At 38.5% G+C, this 12,487-nt stretch overlaps 1 long non-coding RNA gene across 2 annotated transcripts in view; it reads right to left on the reverse strand.

Annotated features, from left to right (window-relative positions):
- LOC109382651 (uncharacterized) overlaps positions 1-12,487 on the reverse strand; it is a 229,038-nt gene that overhangs the window by 146,033 nt on the left and 70,518 nt on the right. The window contains exons 2-3 of one of the 2 annotated variants that reach the window (XR_002123954.1): positions 9,353-9,490; positions 8,955-9,259 (exon numbers count right to left, since the gene is read on the reverse strand). The exons of the other annotated variant lie outside the window; for it this stretch is intronic. This is a non-coding gene — a long non-coding RNA (uncharacterized LOC109382651). Of the gene's footprint in view, positions 1-8,954; positions 9,260-9,352; positions 9,491-12,487 lie in introns of those variants that run through there. 2 annotated transcript variants of the gene reach the window in all.

Below are 12,487 nucleotides of genomic sequence, written 5' to 3' on the forward strand. Positions count from 1 at the left end.
ATATATATATATATATATATATATATATATATATATATATATATAATCAGCTTCAGTGTATCCTGCTAAACAGTTGGCCAGAATGATTGCTTCTCATTTCTACTCACATCAGCCATGTATGCAAATTTCAGGTGTCCTATGTATATGTCAGCACTTAGTATTGTCAAGCATTTCAATTTAGCTATTTTATTTGGGGTATAGTGATATCTAATTATGGTTTTGATTTTTATTTTCTCTATGATAAATGATGTTGAAAACATTTTCATATATTTGTTGGCCATTAAAATAGTTTTTGTAAGTTGTGTTTTTAATTGCCTTATTGAAATCTTTTGTATACTAACAAATATATATGTACTCCAAATTCACAGACATATTTGCCTATGTTATTTTCTAGAAGCTATATTTTATTACATTTCATATTTTGATCTATAATCTACCTGGAATTTATTTTTGTGTATATATTTCCATTTTATTCATCTTCATATGTACTTAAATGAAAGCATCTAGCAGAAAGCTTGGCACAACAAATAAATAATAATTAAGTGTGAAATAAATGTAAGAACTCTATGTTAGTATAACCCCAAGTCTATAAAGGTGGGTAGAATAAACATGGAAATAAACCCCAAGTATTCAAAAAAATCCTCTGCATTTTTCTCATCTATAAAAGCAGTATCATTCACCAATTGAACAAGAAACAGGAACATTAACTTATGATGACAAAAGGTTACATTATTTAATCTTGATGGGATATCATGATTTCACCAAATCCCAAACCTGTAGGAAGACAATTATTCTTTATCAATATATTCTCATTTAGCTTAAAACAGAGAGTGGACACAGTGCCTGGGAATCTTCCTTTGACTTTTATCTCTTTTTCTTTAACTACTGTTTATATTTTTAATAATAAAAGTAATACAAGACATTGCCAGTTCTAAACAAGTCATAAAAATACAGTTTCTAGGTTCAGTAAAATGTTTCCTCTTAGTTGCAAGTTACAAAGAAAAGCAATTCTATATTTAACTAAAGTAAAATAAAGGCAGCTTAGCTTTGAAAATATATCAAATGGCTTGATCACATATGAAGGAGACTCTTTCAAAAATAAGCTGGGTTCTTATTAAAAGATATAATGCAAAGAGGAGAACTCTTTTCCTTAAAACTAAAGAAAAAGAAAAGCTCCCAATTAGCAGACGAAAATGTGAAGCTGGAAAAAGACAACAAACTCAGCATTTAGCCTTCTGGGTAAAGAAATTGCAAACAAACAAGAAAGTTTAGAAAGAAGATGTATTTAGCCTTTGCCCTTTAAATAATGCCTTGATATTACACTGCATTTGGTTCTCACTGTAAAAACTTATCTAACCCAAGTTAATTACATTTCCAATGATAGTTGTGAGAGCAATTGCCAGGATTTACTATATAAATGACATATAAATTTAGCTGCAGAATAATTAAGTCAGAATTTGAGTCCATACATTAAGCAATGGAAGCGTAATTACAGTCTTATGGATGCTTAAAACTTCACTTGCAATTCTTTAAAAATGGGTTCAACACAGATTCAGCCTGCATTCACTTTCATTTATGACTTCATTCAATTATAATAGAAATAACAACCACCACCATAATTTGGGTAGTGCTTTACAGGCCTGAGCATATTTTTTTATATGTTGGGACATCTTTGTATGGTTCATGCTAATGGCAGTTCCAAGAGGTGGCTTTAGAGATTGGGGTGGAAGCAAGAGGTTTTGGCCTCCCAGTGAACTGCACCAGTGACTCTGTCTTTGCCCTCCCAGAGAGCCCTTTATTTTAAAACCATGTCCTTGTCATGTTACTATGGTTTCAAGACAAGTATCTTGAATTTGTAATCCGATTTCTTCTCCTAAATTCCTCCTACTATAGATAAACAGGTACGCAGGAGCCACCTCTGGAGTGAAGATCCCAATTAATTCTGACTTTGCGATTCCTCATTCATCTACCCATAAGCTTTATTCACTTTAGTTTTAAATTTTCACACTTCTTACTATTATCATTATTAGTATTATTATTTTCAAGATAGCAAGATCCACTTTATAGTCACCATTTTGATCCTGGACCTACTAACTGAACAGATGGCATTCTCTTTTTCCTGGTATTTCATCGTTATAGCTCCCTGGTGCCACAAGATTGGACAAGAAACAGAGGTTTTCTACCAAAAGAGGAAAGTATAGCACATATATTGACTGCTATCAGTGGGTAACTAATTATTCTTTCATCCTCAAAATAAATAAATAAATAAATAAATAAATAAATAAATAATCTGCAGCTATTTAATTAGTGCATAACAAGATTGATAAAGCAAGCAATGCAGTGTCAATTAACACATTTAATGTGGAGGAAGATGATATCTAGCACTTAATTGATATTCTGTTTTTCTTAGAATTACATGATGACTAGGAATAAAGCTGGCTAATATTTTATTTTTCTATTCTTCTCACTTGACCACCTAACAGCTAAGTTTTCTATCTATTCCCACTGTGAAATCTCATTTACTGTTTCTCCTAGCAACCAATTTATATTTAATCATGTTCAAGATCAGACTTATAGAGAGAAAAATATGAATGGCGATATCTGAATCACAAGGTAGGAAGACAAAAAGCCCAAGACTGTATTTATGTGTGTGTTACATATAGAACTGAGTGACTGACTATTCAGGATTAAAATTACTATTGCTTTGCTATTGAGAGTTGAGCCAATCACTTTATCCATGCAGCATTCTTGTTATTTTAAGAGTGGTCTTTATCCAGCTGTATAAACATCATCTGGGAGCTTGTTAGAAATGCAAATTCTCAGGCCTCACCCCAGACCTATCAAAATACGGACTTTGACAAAATATCCAGGCAATTCAAATGTCCATTAAATTTTGAGAAGCATTCAACTCTTTGTGTCATTTCAAATGCTTTACTGATGGGTCTTTCACCTCAGGAAGCAAAAAAGCAAAGTGCTTGCTAGTTATTTCCCCATTAGTATGCAACCGACTTTGTTCCTAAGCTTCAAATCCCCCATGTACAATATGATTTCCCCACAATTTAGTCATCACGATGTGATTGTTCTTTGTTTTGACATTCTCTTTGCATAATTGAAATAGCAGACATTGAAGACATGACTAATCCTGGGACTAAAAATCACTCTTTGCTGCTTGTACTTCTATTTTAAAAATCTCTACAAAGGCACTGGATGATTCATTTCAATTTAACTTTTTTTTAATTTTGATTAAATTTATTGGGGTGACATTGGTTAAAAAAATTATTAGGTTTCAAGTGTACAATTCATAATAAATCATCTACATACTGCATTGCGTGTTCACCACCCAAAGACAAATATTTTTCCATCACCATATATTTGATCCCCTTTACCCTCTTCTACTACTCCCCCTCCCTCCTTACTCTCTGGTAACTACTGAATTGTTGTTCCGTGTCTGAGTTTTTGCTTGTCTTGTTCATTTGTTGCTTTATATCCCACATGAATGAAATTATATGGTTCTCAACTTTTTCTGTCTGACTTATTTCACGCTTACCATGGTAATCTCAAGATCCATCCATGTTGTTGCAAATAGCAGTATTTCATCTTTTCTTATGGCTGAGTAATATTCCATTTTATATATGTATCACATCTTCTTTATCTAATTATCTATCGAAAGACACTTTGATTGTTTCCGTGTCTTGGCCACTGTGAATAATTCTGCAGTGAACATGGGGGTATATATATCTTTAGGCATAAAAGTTTTCAGATTTTTGGAGTGGATACCCAGAAGAGGGATTGCTGTGTTTTATGGTAATTCTATTCTTAATTTTCTGAGGAACCTCCATACTGTTTTCCATAGTGGCTGTACCAATTTACATTCTCACCAGCAGTACATGAGGGTTCCTTTTTCTCCACAGACTCTCCAACATGAGGACTTCCTGACTACAAAGCAACAATAATCAAAACAGCATGGGCTTTGCAGAAAAAAAGACACACATATCAATGGAACAGAATTGAGAACCCAGAAATAAACCCACATATATATGGGCAAACAATTTTTGTCAAAGGAGCCAAAAACATACAGTGGAGAAAAGAAAGCCTCTTCAATAAATGGTGCTGGGAAAATTGGAAAGCCACATGCAAAAAAATGAAACTAGACTACTCTCTGACACCATGTACCAAAATTAACTCAAAATGGATCAAGACCTTAATATAAAACCCGAAACAATAAATTGCACAGAACAAAGCATAGGTACTAGACTTATGGACCTTGGGTTCAGAGGGTATTTTATGAGTTGAACCTCAAAGGCAAGGGAAGAAAAAGCAAAAAATAATGAATTGGACTATGTCAAACTAAAAAGCTTCTGCAGAGCAAAAGAAACCATCAACAAAACAAAAGAGACAACCAACTAAATGGGAGAAGATATTTGCAAACAATACCTTCAATAAGGGGCGAGTATTCAAAATACATAAAGAACTCACACAACTCAACAACAACAATACAAACAATCTAATTTAAAAATGAGCAGATTACCTAAACAGGTACTTCTCCCAAGAAGACATACAAATGGCCAACAGACATATGAAAAGATGCTCAACTTCCCTAGCTGTTAGGGAAATACAATCAAAACCACAATGAGATACCACCTCACACCTGTTAGAATGGTTATTATCAACAAGACATTTCAATTTAATTTAACAAACACTTGGAGCATCAGACCTTGTTCTAGGAGTTGGAGATCTTGGTCTGTGGAATTCATTGTCTATTGTACTTAGCAGCCTTATCAATAAAAGCATCAGGATTCAGAATGATTAATTTGCCTGAGGAGCAGAAAAGGCTTTGTAGCAAAAGTGATATCTGATCTGGAATTCTAGGAACAAATAAGGAAGAGTCTGGGTAAGATTGAGAGACCATTTCAGGCAGAAAGCGCAGAAGCATGAAAGTGTTGGAGGTGTTTGGTAACGTTAAGTTGTTATTAGAGTTGGTGAATGGTTCAGAAAGTTTTCTGTCCTTCATTTTCCCAGACACATCCATGAAACCTTAACACTATTTGTAGCTTTGAAACTGTGGCTTCTAACTTTTTAACCAGCTAGAATTCTTTTTATCATTAAAATTCCTTAAATAGAGCTGACGTTTTTAAAAGTTTTTGTAGACCAAAAATATTAAACTCATTAAGCATAGTTTTTTATGTGCAAATGATGGATATTTGCATTGTTTGCATACAGATTTTAGAAACATTGACTCCATGAAGACCTCCAGTTCTTCTAGTGAAATCATCTAGTGAAATCGTTATTTGGGTATAGAATGTTCCCTTCAGCCACCAAATGGTTAAGAGCTTCCTCCTACCTCAGCTCCCTCATCTATCTCTACTGATGCCTCTGTCAGTACTTCTAAGGTTATCTGAACTCAAGCATGTCTAGAGGCAGGGGTTCAAGAAGACAGATGGTCACCTAATAAAATGAAAAGAAGTCATGGAAGCAGGGCGATCCAACAAATATCTTAGCACCTATAACATTTATTTTTATTTTTTATTGATTTATTTTTTTTTTGGTCTTTTTGTATCTGGTCAAGCATAATCCTTTAAGCGGCTTTAAGGAAAGTTCCCTGAGAGAAAAAAAACTCTATTTCAAATCCATTTCTGTACCTCCAGCACTTACTCTAGTGCTTGACATAAAACCACTTACTGCACTTATAGTGAGTTATTTGAATAATAAAATATGCCTAACATTACAATTCACATCACTGTTTATGTCTGCTTGCAGTCATTATTTGCTAGGTTTAAGTTTTTTCTTTCTTTCTGTTTTTTTTAATGTTGTGCCAGTTTTTTGTTTCCTTATAAAAATGAGAGAAGATGTTTTTATCCAAATATATGATTCATAATCATTCTTGGAGGGGATTTTTTTTTTTTTTACCAATGTGTGGCCAATAAATCTACTAAATCCCTCAGGCCCTACATGCTAGGAAAAGATGGCGGCTGAGACAAAGGAGAATAGTATTTTGTCTGGAAGAGAGCTGAGACAAAGAAACGCCAGGGGCGCCTCCCTATGGTGTGTCAGTAAGTGAGTGTAAACAGGGTGCCCCGAGTAGACACAGCCCAGTGCTAACAAGAAAAATGGGCCATCCTGCAGGTTAAAATCATAGAGTCCAGCTAATAACCCTCGGTACTGCTTGCAGTTTAAGAAGGGGAATTTTAGGATCACTAAAGGGAGGCACTCTTTTGCACAGGAGAAGCAAATTTTTTGAATTGTTAGGCTCAGGATGCAGGACAGCCTAAGACTATAAATAGGCTCAAAGCTTAAGATAAAGTATAACAATACTACTCATCCATTTTCATCATGCCTCATAATCAAAATGCTTTTGTGTTCTTTATCTTACTTGGATTCTAAGACTCACATACTATCTAGAAGATGAATATTCTTGTATTTGCTTTGCAAATAAGAAATTTAAGCTCAAAAAAGATAAAACATCTTGCCCAAAGTCACATAACTTTTAAGTGGCAATATGAAATTGAGTTATTACCATTTAGTCAAGAATGTTGAAAGAAGTAGGCAGGGAGGAGGCCATAGACAGATCATGGAGATGAGAAAGGAAAGAAGAGACTTGCCCCACTTTTTATGATGAGTTCAAGGGAAGATGACCATTCTGGAGCTTTAAGCCAGCTCAGTGCTGACCACTCGTGTCCTGGGAGATATTCAGAGGGGGGGTTTCATTGAAAAAAGAACTCCATAGCAATAATAATAATTGTAAGAAATTTAAATGGTGTATTCATTAAATAACTCTCTGGACCTTTAATATGGAAAGTGCATTGTATATCTCCAGGAGGCTGCATGTGTCAGCATTTTCCAAACATTTTATTTTCATGAATGGCTATAAACATTTCACTAAAACTATGAAACCAGAGGAATGGCGAGCTAGCAGGGTGATAAATCTTAGTGTGCATGGCATGATGCTGAAGACAAAAGTGCAACACTGATGCAGTGTCATCGCTTTTTCTGCCAGGGCCTCTGAAGCCTGGCAGAAGCAGCACCCCTCCAGGGTGTCTCTATGAAACAAGCTTCACTTGGGATGTTAGTTCTCTCACTCGCCAACCCATGGCTTCCTGAGTAGTCAACTTGGATCAGGAAGTACACCTTCAGCCAAATCCACAAATTTCCAAGGTGAGGGACCATAACCCCATCCACTTTTATTTTCCATACATGCAGGTCATGATGAAAGTAAACTATTTAACATTTATTGTACAACTTCTACCTCTGTGTGTCTGTGGAAAAGTCAATGGATGGATGGATGGATGGACGGACAGACGGACAGACAGACGGATGGATGGATGGATGAATGGATGGATGGATGGATGGATGGCAGGCACTGTGGTTAAATAAGATCCAGAATGAAGTCCTTGATCATTTGTGATCAATCTAAAAATGACAAGATAATTTTTCTTTATTTAAAGAGGTGGAAAAGTGGCCAATGATAAGAAAGTCTTCCCAATAATTTCTGACAATTTCAATCCTCAGGTTCAGTCACTACTGTATAGGGTGTCCCTTTCCAATTCAATTTCACTTGAATTAATTTATACTTATATTTGTACTTATATTTCTTTGTTCATGACCACTAAATAACAACCAAAGATAGAGGACTGTGCATAAAAGCAGCCCTCCAAGGTGTCTGAAGGAGACTCAACACTAATGGTGATAAATAAGAAAACTGAAGTTCACCATGTTAAGTAATTTTTTCCAAGGTCACACAGCCAGTCGATACAGTCTACAGGTTGATGCAGCCAAACAAACAAACAAACAAAACAAACAAAAAACACAAATGCTGTAGGACAAAAAGAACCCATTATAGACTCCTGGGACTTGGGTTCTGCCTAAGTCAACACAACTATTCTCAGTTTCTCTGTTTGTAGCACAAAGAAGTTTACACTAGAATGAGATCCTTCATGATTCATGATTTAAAAATCAAAACAAATCTCGATCAAGGGCTCAGAAAATTAAAGAGTGAAGATACAGGGGCCTCCCTCATAGTGAGAATTCCGATGGGAAAAATGCAAATTTCCTGGAGGGGGCTTCATTTCTTCTTATTATTATTCTTTAGGGAGGTGGGGTTTTGTTTTCTATGTCCTTTTGTTCCAAAGTAAAACAAATGAAATGTCTATTGTAACAGGTGGCCCTTTGTAGGAAAAGCACCAAAACAGAAGTAGCAACAGCTGTGGAGGAGGGTGTTTCAAGCCACGTATTAAAATGAAGCATCATTTGTTTTTATAAAGTGATGTTTATTTCGTGATAATGGATACAATTAATAGCAACATATTCTGCAGGGTGCATACCCACCAGTAATTAACGTAGCATTAATTTAGATGCTTTTAAGAAAATGTAATAAATTTGCAAAAACAACACAGCTTTGGAACTCCTCTCAAAAAAGTAAACCAGCTCTGTTTAATCAATGGGGTCCAACCCTTACTGGGATGTCTCACACCACATGCAAGTTCTTCAGCCTGAGCCTGATCCTAATAACAGTGGTGAGGAAAAGTGCTTTGTGCTTCTAATTGAACAGTGTAGGCATTTTGAACAGAGATCCAAGGGAGTGAGCAGTAATTATTTAACTTAAGAACAGCTGTGAACTGACACCATTAATGTTCATCTACCTTCATTTACACTCCCAGCAATATGGCTGTTTTCAGCAAAATTTAAATTAAAGAAAACTGGATTTCAATATGAAAGTAAAGATCATGGTATGAAAAATGATTCCCTAGCTGACAACAAAAGGTGCATCCCAGCTGGACTAAATGGGCTTTAAAAGTGTAACTGCAACTCAGAGGCACTGGGACACAGGATAACGAAACCAGGGTTCAGCAGCGACCCCAGTCTTCCTGTCAGAACCAGGAACTAGGACTTGGCCTAATACCTATTTGATTTTAACACAAAAATGATGCCCCTCCTCGCTGTCCTTTCCCATTCATGTTAGCTTATCAATTATATCTGAAGCAAACTTTCCCTTCCCTTCAACCCCAGGGGCAATTATTCCAGGATTGTACCTGCTCAAACTCCAGGATTAAGAAGCCCACATGATTTGACATTTAGACACCCAAGTCTGTCACATTCTGTTAAACATGGCATGCCTCCGAATATGTAAAAAAGACAATGTGGGGCGTGGCAAGCTCTGGATGCTGAGCCCAGAAACCAGAGGTCCTATCGTGTTTGGACCCCAGAGCACAGATTATGTAGGTGTGTCAGCTCCCTTTCTGCAAAACGGCCATGGCTTTACCACCTGCAAAAGAGCAAGGCAGATCTTAAGGTCTCAAGGGTTTACTTCTAAGATGGGAAAAATTCTCACGTGAAGTTCTGGCAATAAACGCCTTACCTTGTCTTGCCCGCTCTTCCTTTTAGACCCAGACTCAGTGTGGATTAATGAACAGAATGCTGAACAAGGAGAGAGGAAATCTGTTCTCTGGTCCATTGATGCTCAAAGTGTGTTCCAGGGCGGCAGCAGCGACATCCCCTGGGGGTCAGTTTACAGATGGAGAATCTCATCGTGGTCACTGCCAAACCTGCCACCACTGCCACTAACACTAAATCAGAACCTGAAAGGTCCCTAGGCAATTCCAACTCACATGAAAATCTGAGCATCACTGCACTTGGGTCAGCCCTGCCCCTGGCAAAGTAGGAATGTGGAAGTTACACAGACCCTGGAAATGGAATTCTTATTTTTACAGACAAGCCCTTATCACCTGTGTTGCCAACCAGACATTATTTTAATGAGATAATGTAAAGGAAAGCCCTGGAAAAAACTGCAAAGGGCTAGACTGATGTAGAATAGTACTGAATTTTTCTAAAGAAAATGAGCTATAATATTTGACGAGATTATTTCTGAGATTCAGATATGAGCTCATCAGTTGTAATGAGGTCCCATAACCCTAGAAGCGACATATTTGCCTACTCCAAAGATTGAAAAACCACCTATGAACTTCTCTCTTGATCTTGTATCAGCCTGGATCTTCCCTCCTCATACATGAGACTGACTATTGGACACCTAGCAGGCTTTCCCACAACCTCCTCCAGCTCCAAACGCCCACAATGGAAACTGTCCCCATCAGCCTTCCATCTCCTCCAGGCTCCTGCCTCAAAACTGTCCCACCTTCTACCCACTGGCTCAAGCCACAAATGCAGGGTCATCCTTCACCGCTCCTTCTGTCCCCCTCCCCACATGAATCCAATCACATTTCTGTTTGACTTACCTCCTAACATTGCTTGAATCTCTTCACTTATTTGTCTTTATCCTCCCATTCCCACCCTAGTCTGCAAGATACTGTCATCTTATTGCAGGAACGGCTCACCTGTTGCACGGGTCTGCCATCCTTCAGTCTTAGATAGAATGTTCTCAGACATAGAGCTGACAATGGTCCAGCTCTGCTCAAGCCCCTGTCATGGCTCCTCTCTCCCTGGACAAGACCCAGATGCCTTCATGGGGCATACAAGGCCCTTTACACCTGGCCCAGGCTTAACATCCCTCCTCACTTTTCTCACTCCTCCATCCTGCCTCGTATTAGAGCAAAACGATAGCACTAGCAGCTCCTCCATGCCAACTGTGCTCCCTCCCGCCTCTGCATCCTCTCCCAGGCTGATGCCATTGCTGACATCCTCTCCTCTCAAACCTCCACCTGGCCCAACACAGTGCGACCTTCAGAACGCAGCTCACCACCCCCCACCCCTCCCTTATAGGAGCCCTTCTCTAACTCTTCCTCCTCCATCTAACCATTTTCTTTCTGATCACAGCCCTTCATGGACACTTTACCTGACATCAGAAGGAGAGAATGAAAAGGGTTTGGTTGTTTTTTTAAAAAAAGATTTTATTGGGGAATTGGGGAAGGGGAACAGACAAGGTGCTGTCCTTTTGTTCTTCAGTCTAGCTGTGGAGGACGGCGCTTCACTGGCCCATGTTGGTGTTATCATTGCGCTCTTGCTGGGTGAGGCAGATTGGTCGCCAGCCACTGGACAGCAGCTCATGGCAGCTCACGGTGACTCACGCCGGCTGCCAGCCACTCACGGTAGCCCACTGCAGCTTCACTGCAGCCTGTGCAGTTGCCGGCGACTCACAGCAGCCCAGCTCCAGGTCGAGCTGTTGTTCACCATCTTAGCTGTAGAGGGCGCAGGGTCACTGTCCCTAATGTGGGATCCAAACCAGGGCCCTGCTGCTCAAAGCTGGCGTCCCAAGCCAGCTCTTAACCAACGCGCTACTTGGCCGGCCCGAGAGAGAAAAGGCTTAAAGGCATAGTATACAAAGAGAGAAAAGCTTAAAAGTTTCAAGGTTAGAAGTAGAGACTGCCTGCCTCCAAATATCCACCCTGCCCTTCACCAGCTATGTGAATTTGAGTAAGTTTCATAACTGCTTGGTGCCTCAGTTTTTCTACCTGTCAATTCAGGATAATGATAACAGTGTCCTCCTCAGAGACTGATTGTGACAACTGGATGAAATCACACACATGAAATACATGGATGGGTGCTTGGCATGGAGCAAGCACTCAATAAATATCCACTTTATGAAACTTTTCTCTTTTCTTAATTTTCTTCCTTACAAAAGCCCAAGCTCTTTGAGATCTGGAACTTAAGCAGGGAAGAGACCAGAGCCAGACAACCTGGTTCTCATTTCTACTCTAGAACTACTAGCTCCATGGCTGTGGGCATGTATCTCAACCTTTCTGAGCCTCAGTTTCTTCAACTGCACAATGGTGCAGAAATAGCACCTACCCTGTATAATTGTAAAAAAGATAAGTAATGCACTTAGATACTCACCTACAATTTAGTAAGGGCTTAATGGAGAAATATTAGCTATTAGCATTGCTCTGATTGTTGTTGGTAATTTTTTTTCTTTTTATTTTGTATACTCAAAATCTCTTAAAGTACCTAATAGATGCTCAATAAAAGTATACGGAATGGAAATTAATTATCCAATCCATAGAATTAAGTTTAAAACTGACTCATCTTTGGGCAATTCAGCAGCAGACAACTCAGTAGGCAACTGCTGAGACTGAAACTGTCTTTTCCTTCTTGAAAGCACAGTGAGGCTGATAGCATTTGTCCCTCAGGATCTGGCTTGAAGATAAAGTAACTGATTCCTGCATCCCTGGGCATGGCTGGCTCCTGTGGGGCCAAGGTCAGCATATAATCTCTACTCTCCATAAAGGCTTCATGCCACACAGTACTCTGTTTTAAAAACTTTCATAAACTGGATTACATCAAAGCTGCCTCCATGAAGCTCTACAGTCTGACTTGTCCAGATAAAGACAAGGAGGTCTTGGAAATCGATTTTGGAAAGCTAGCAGAATAAACTTTCCTTTAAATGAAAATGGTTCTCTTATCTACCTGGTACAGCATCCAATTCCTCCTCTTACTCACTGCTGGGCACCGCCAAAGGAAAAGTCTGGGAATTTGTGTAACACTACTGTGTGTGTGTGTGCGCGTGTGTATATGAGTGAGTGAGTGTGCGTGTGTGTGTGCG

Source organism: Hipposideros armiger, unplaced genomic scaffold (assembly GCF_001890085.2).
Source record: "Hipposideros armiger isolate ML-2016 unplaced genomic scaffold, ASM189008v1 scaffold_67, whole genome shotgun sequence".
Taxonomy (NCBI): domain Eukaryota; kingdom Metazoa; phylum Chordata; class Mammalia; order Chiroptera; family Hipposideridae; genus Hipposideros; species Hipposideros armiger.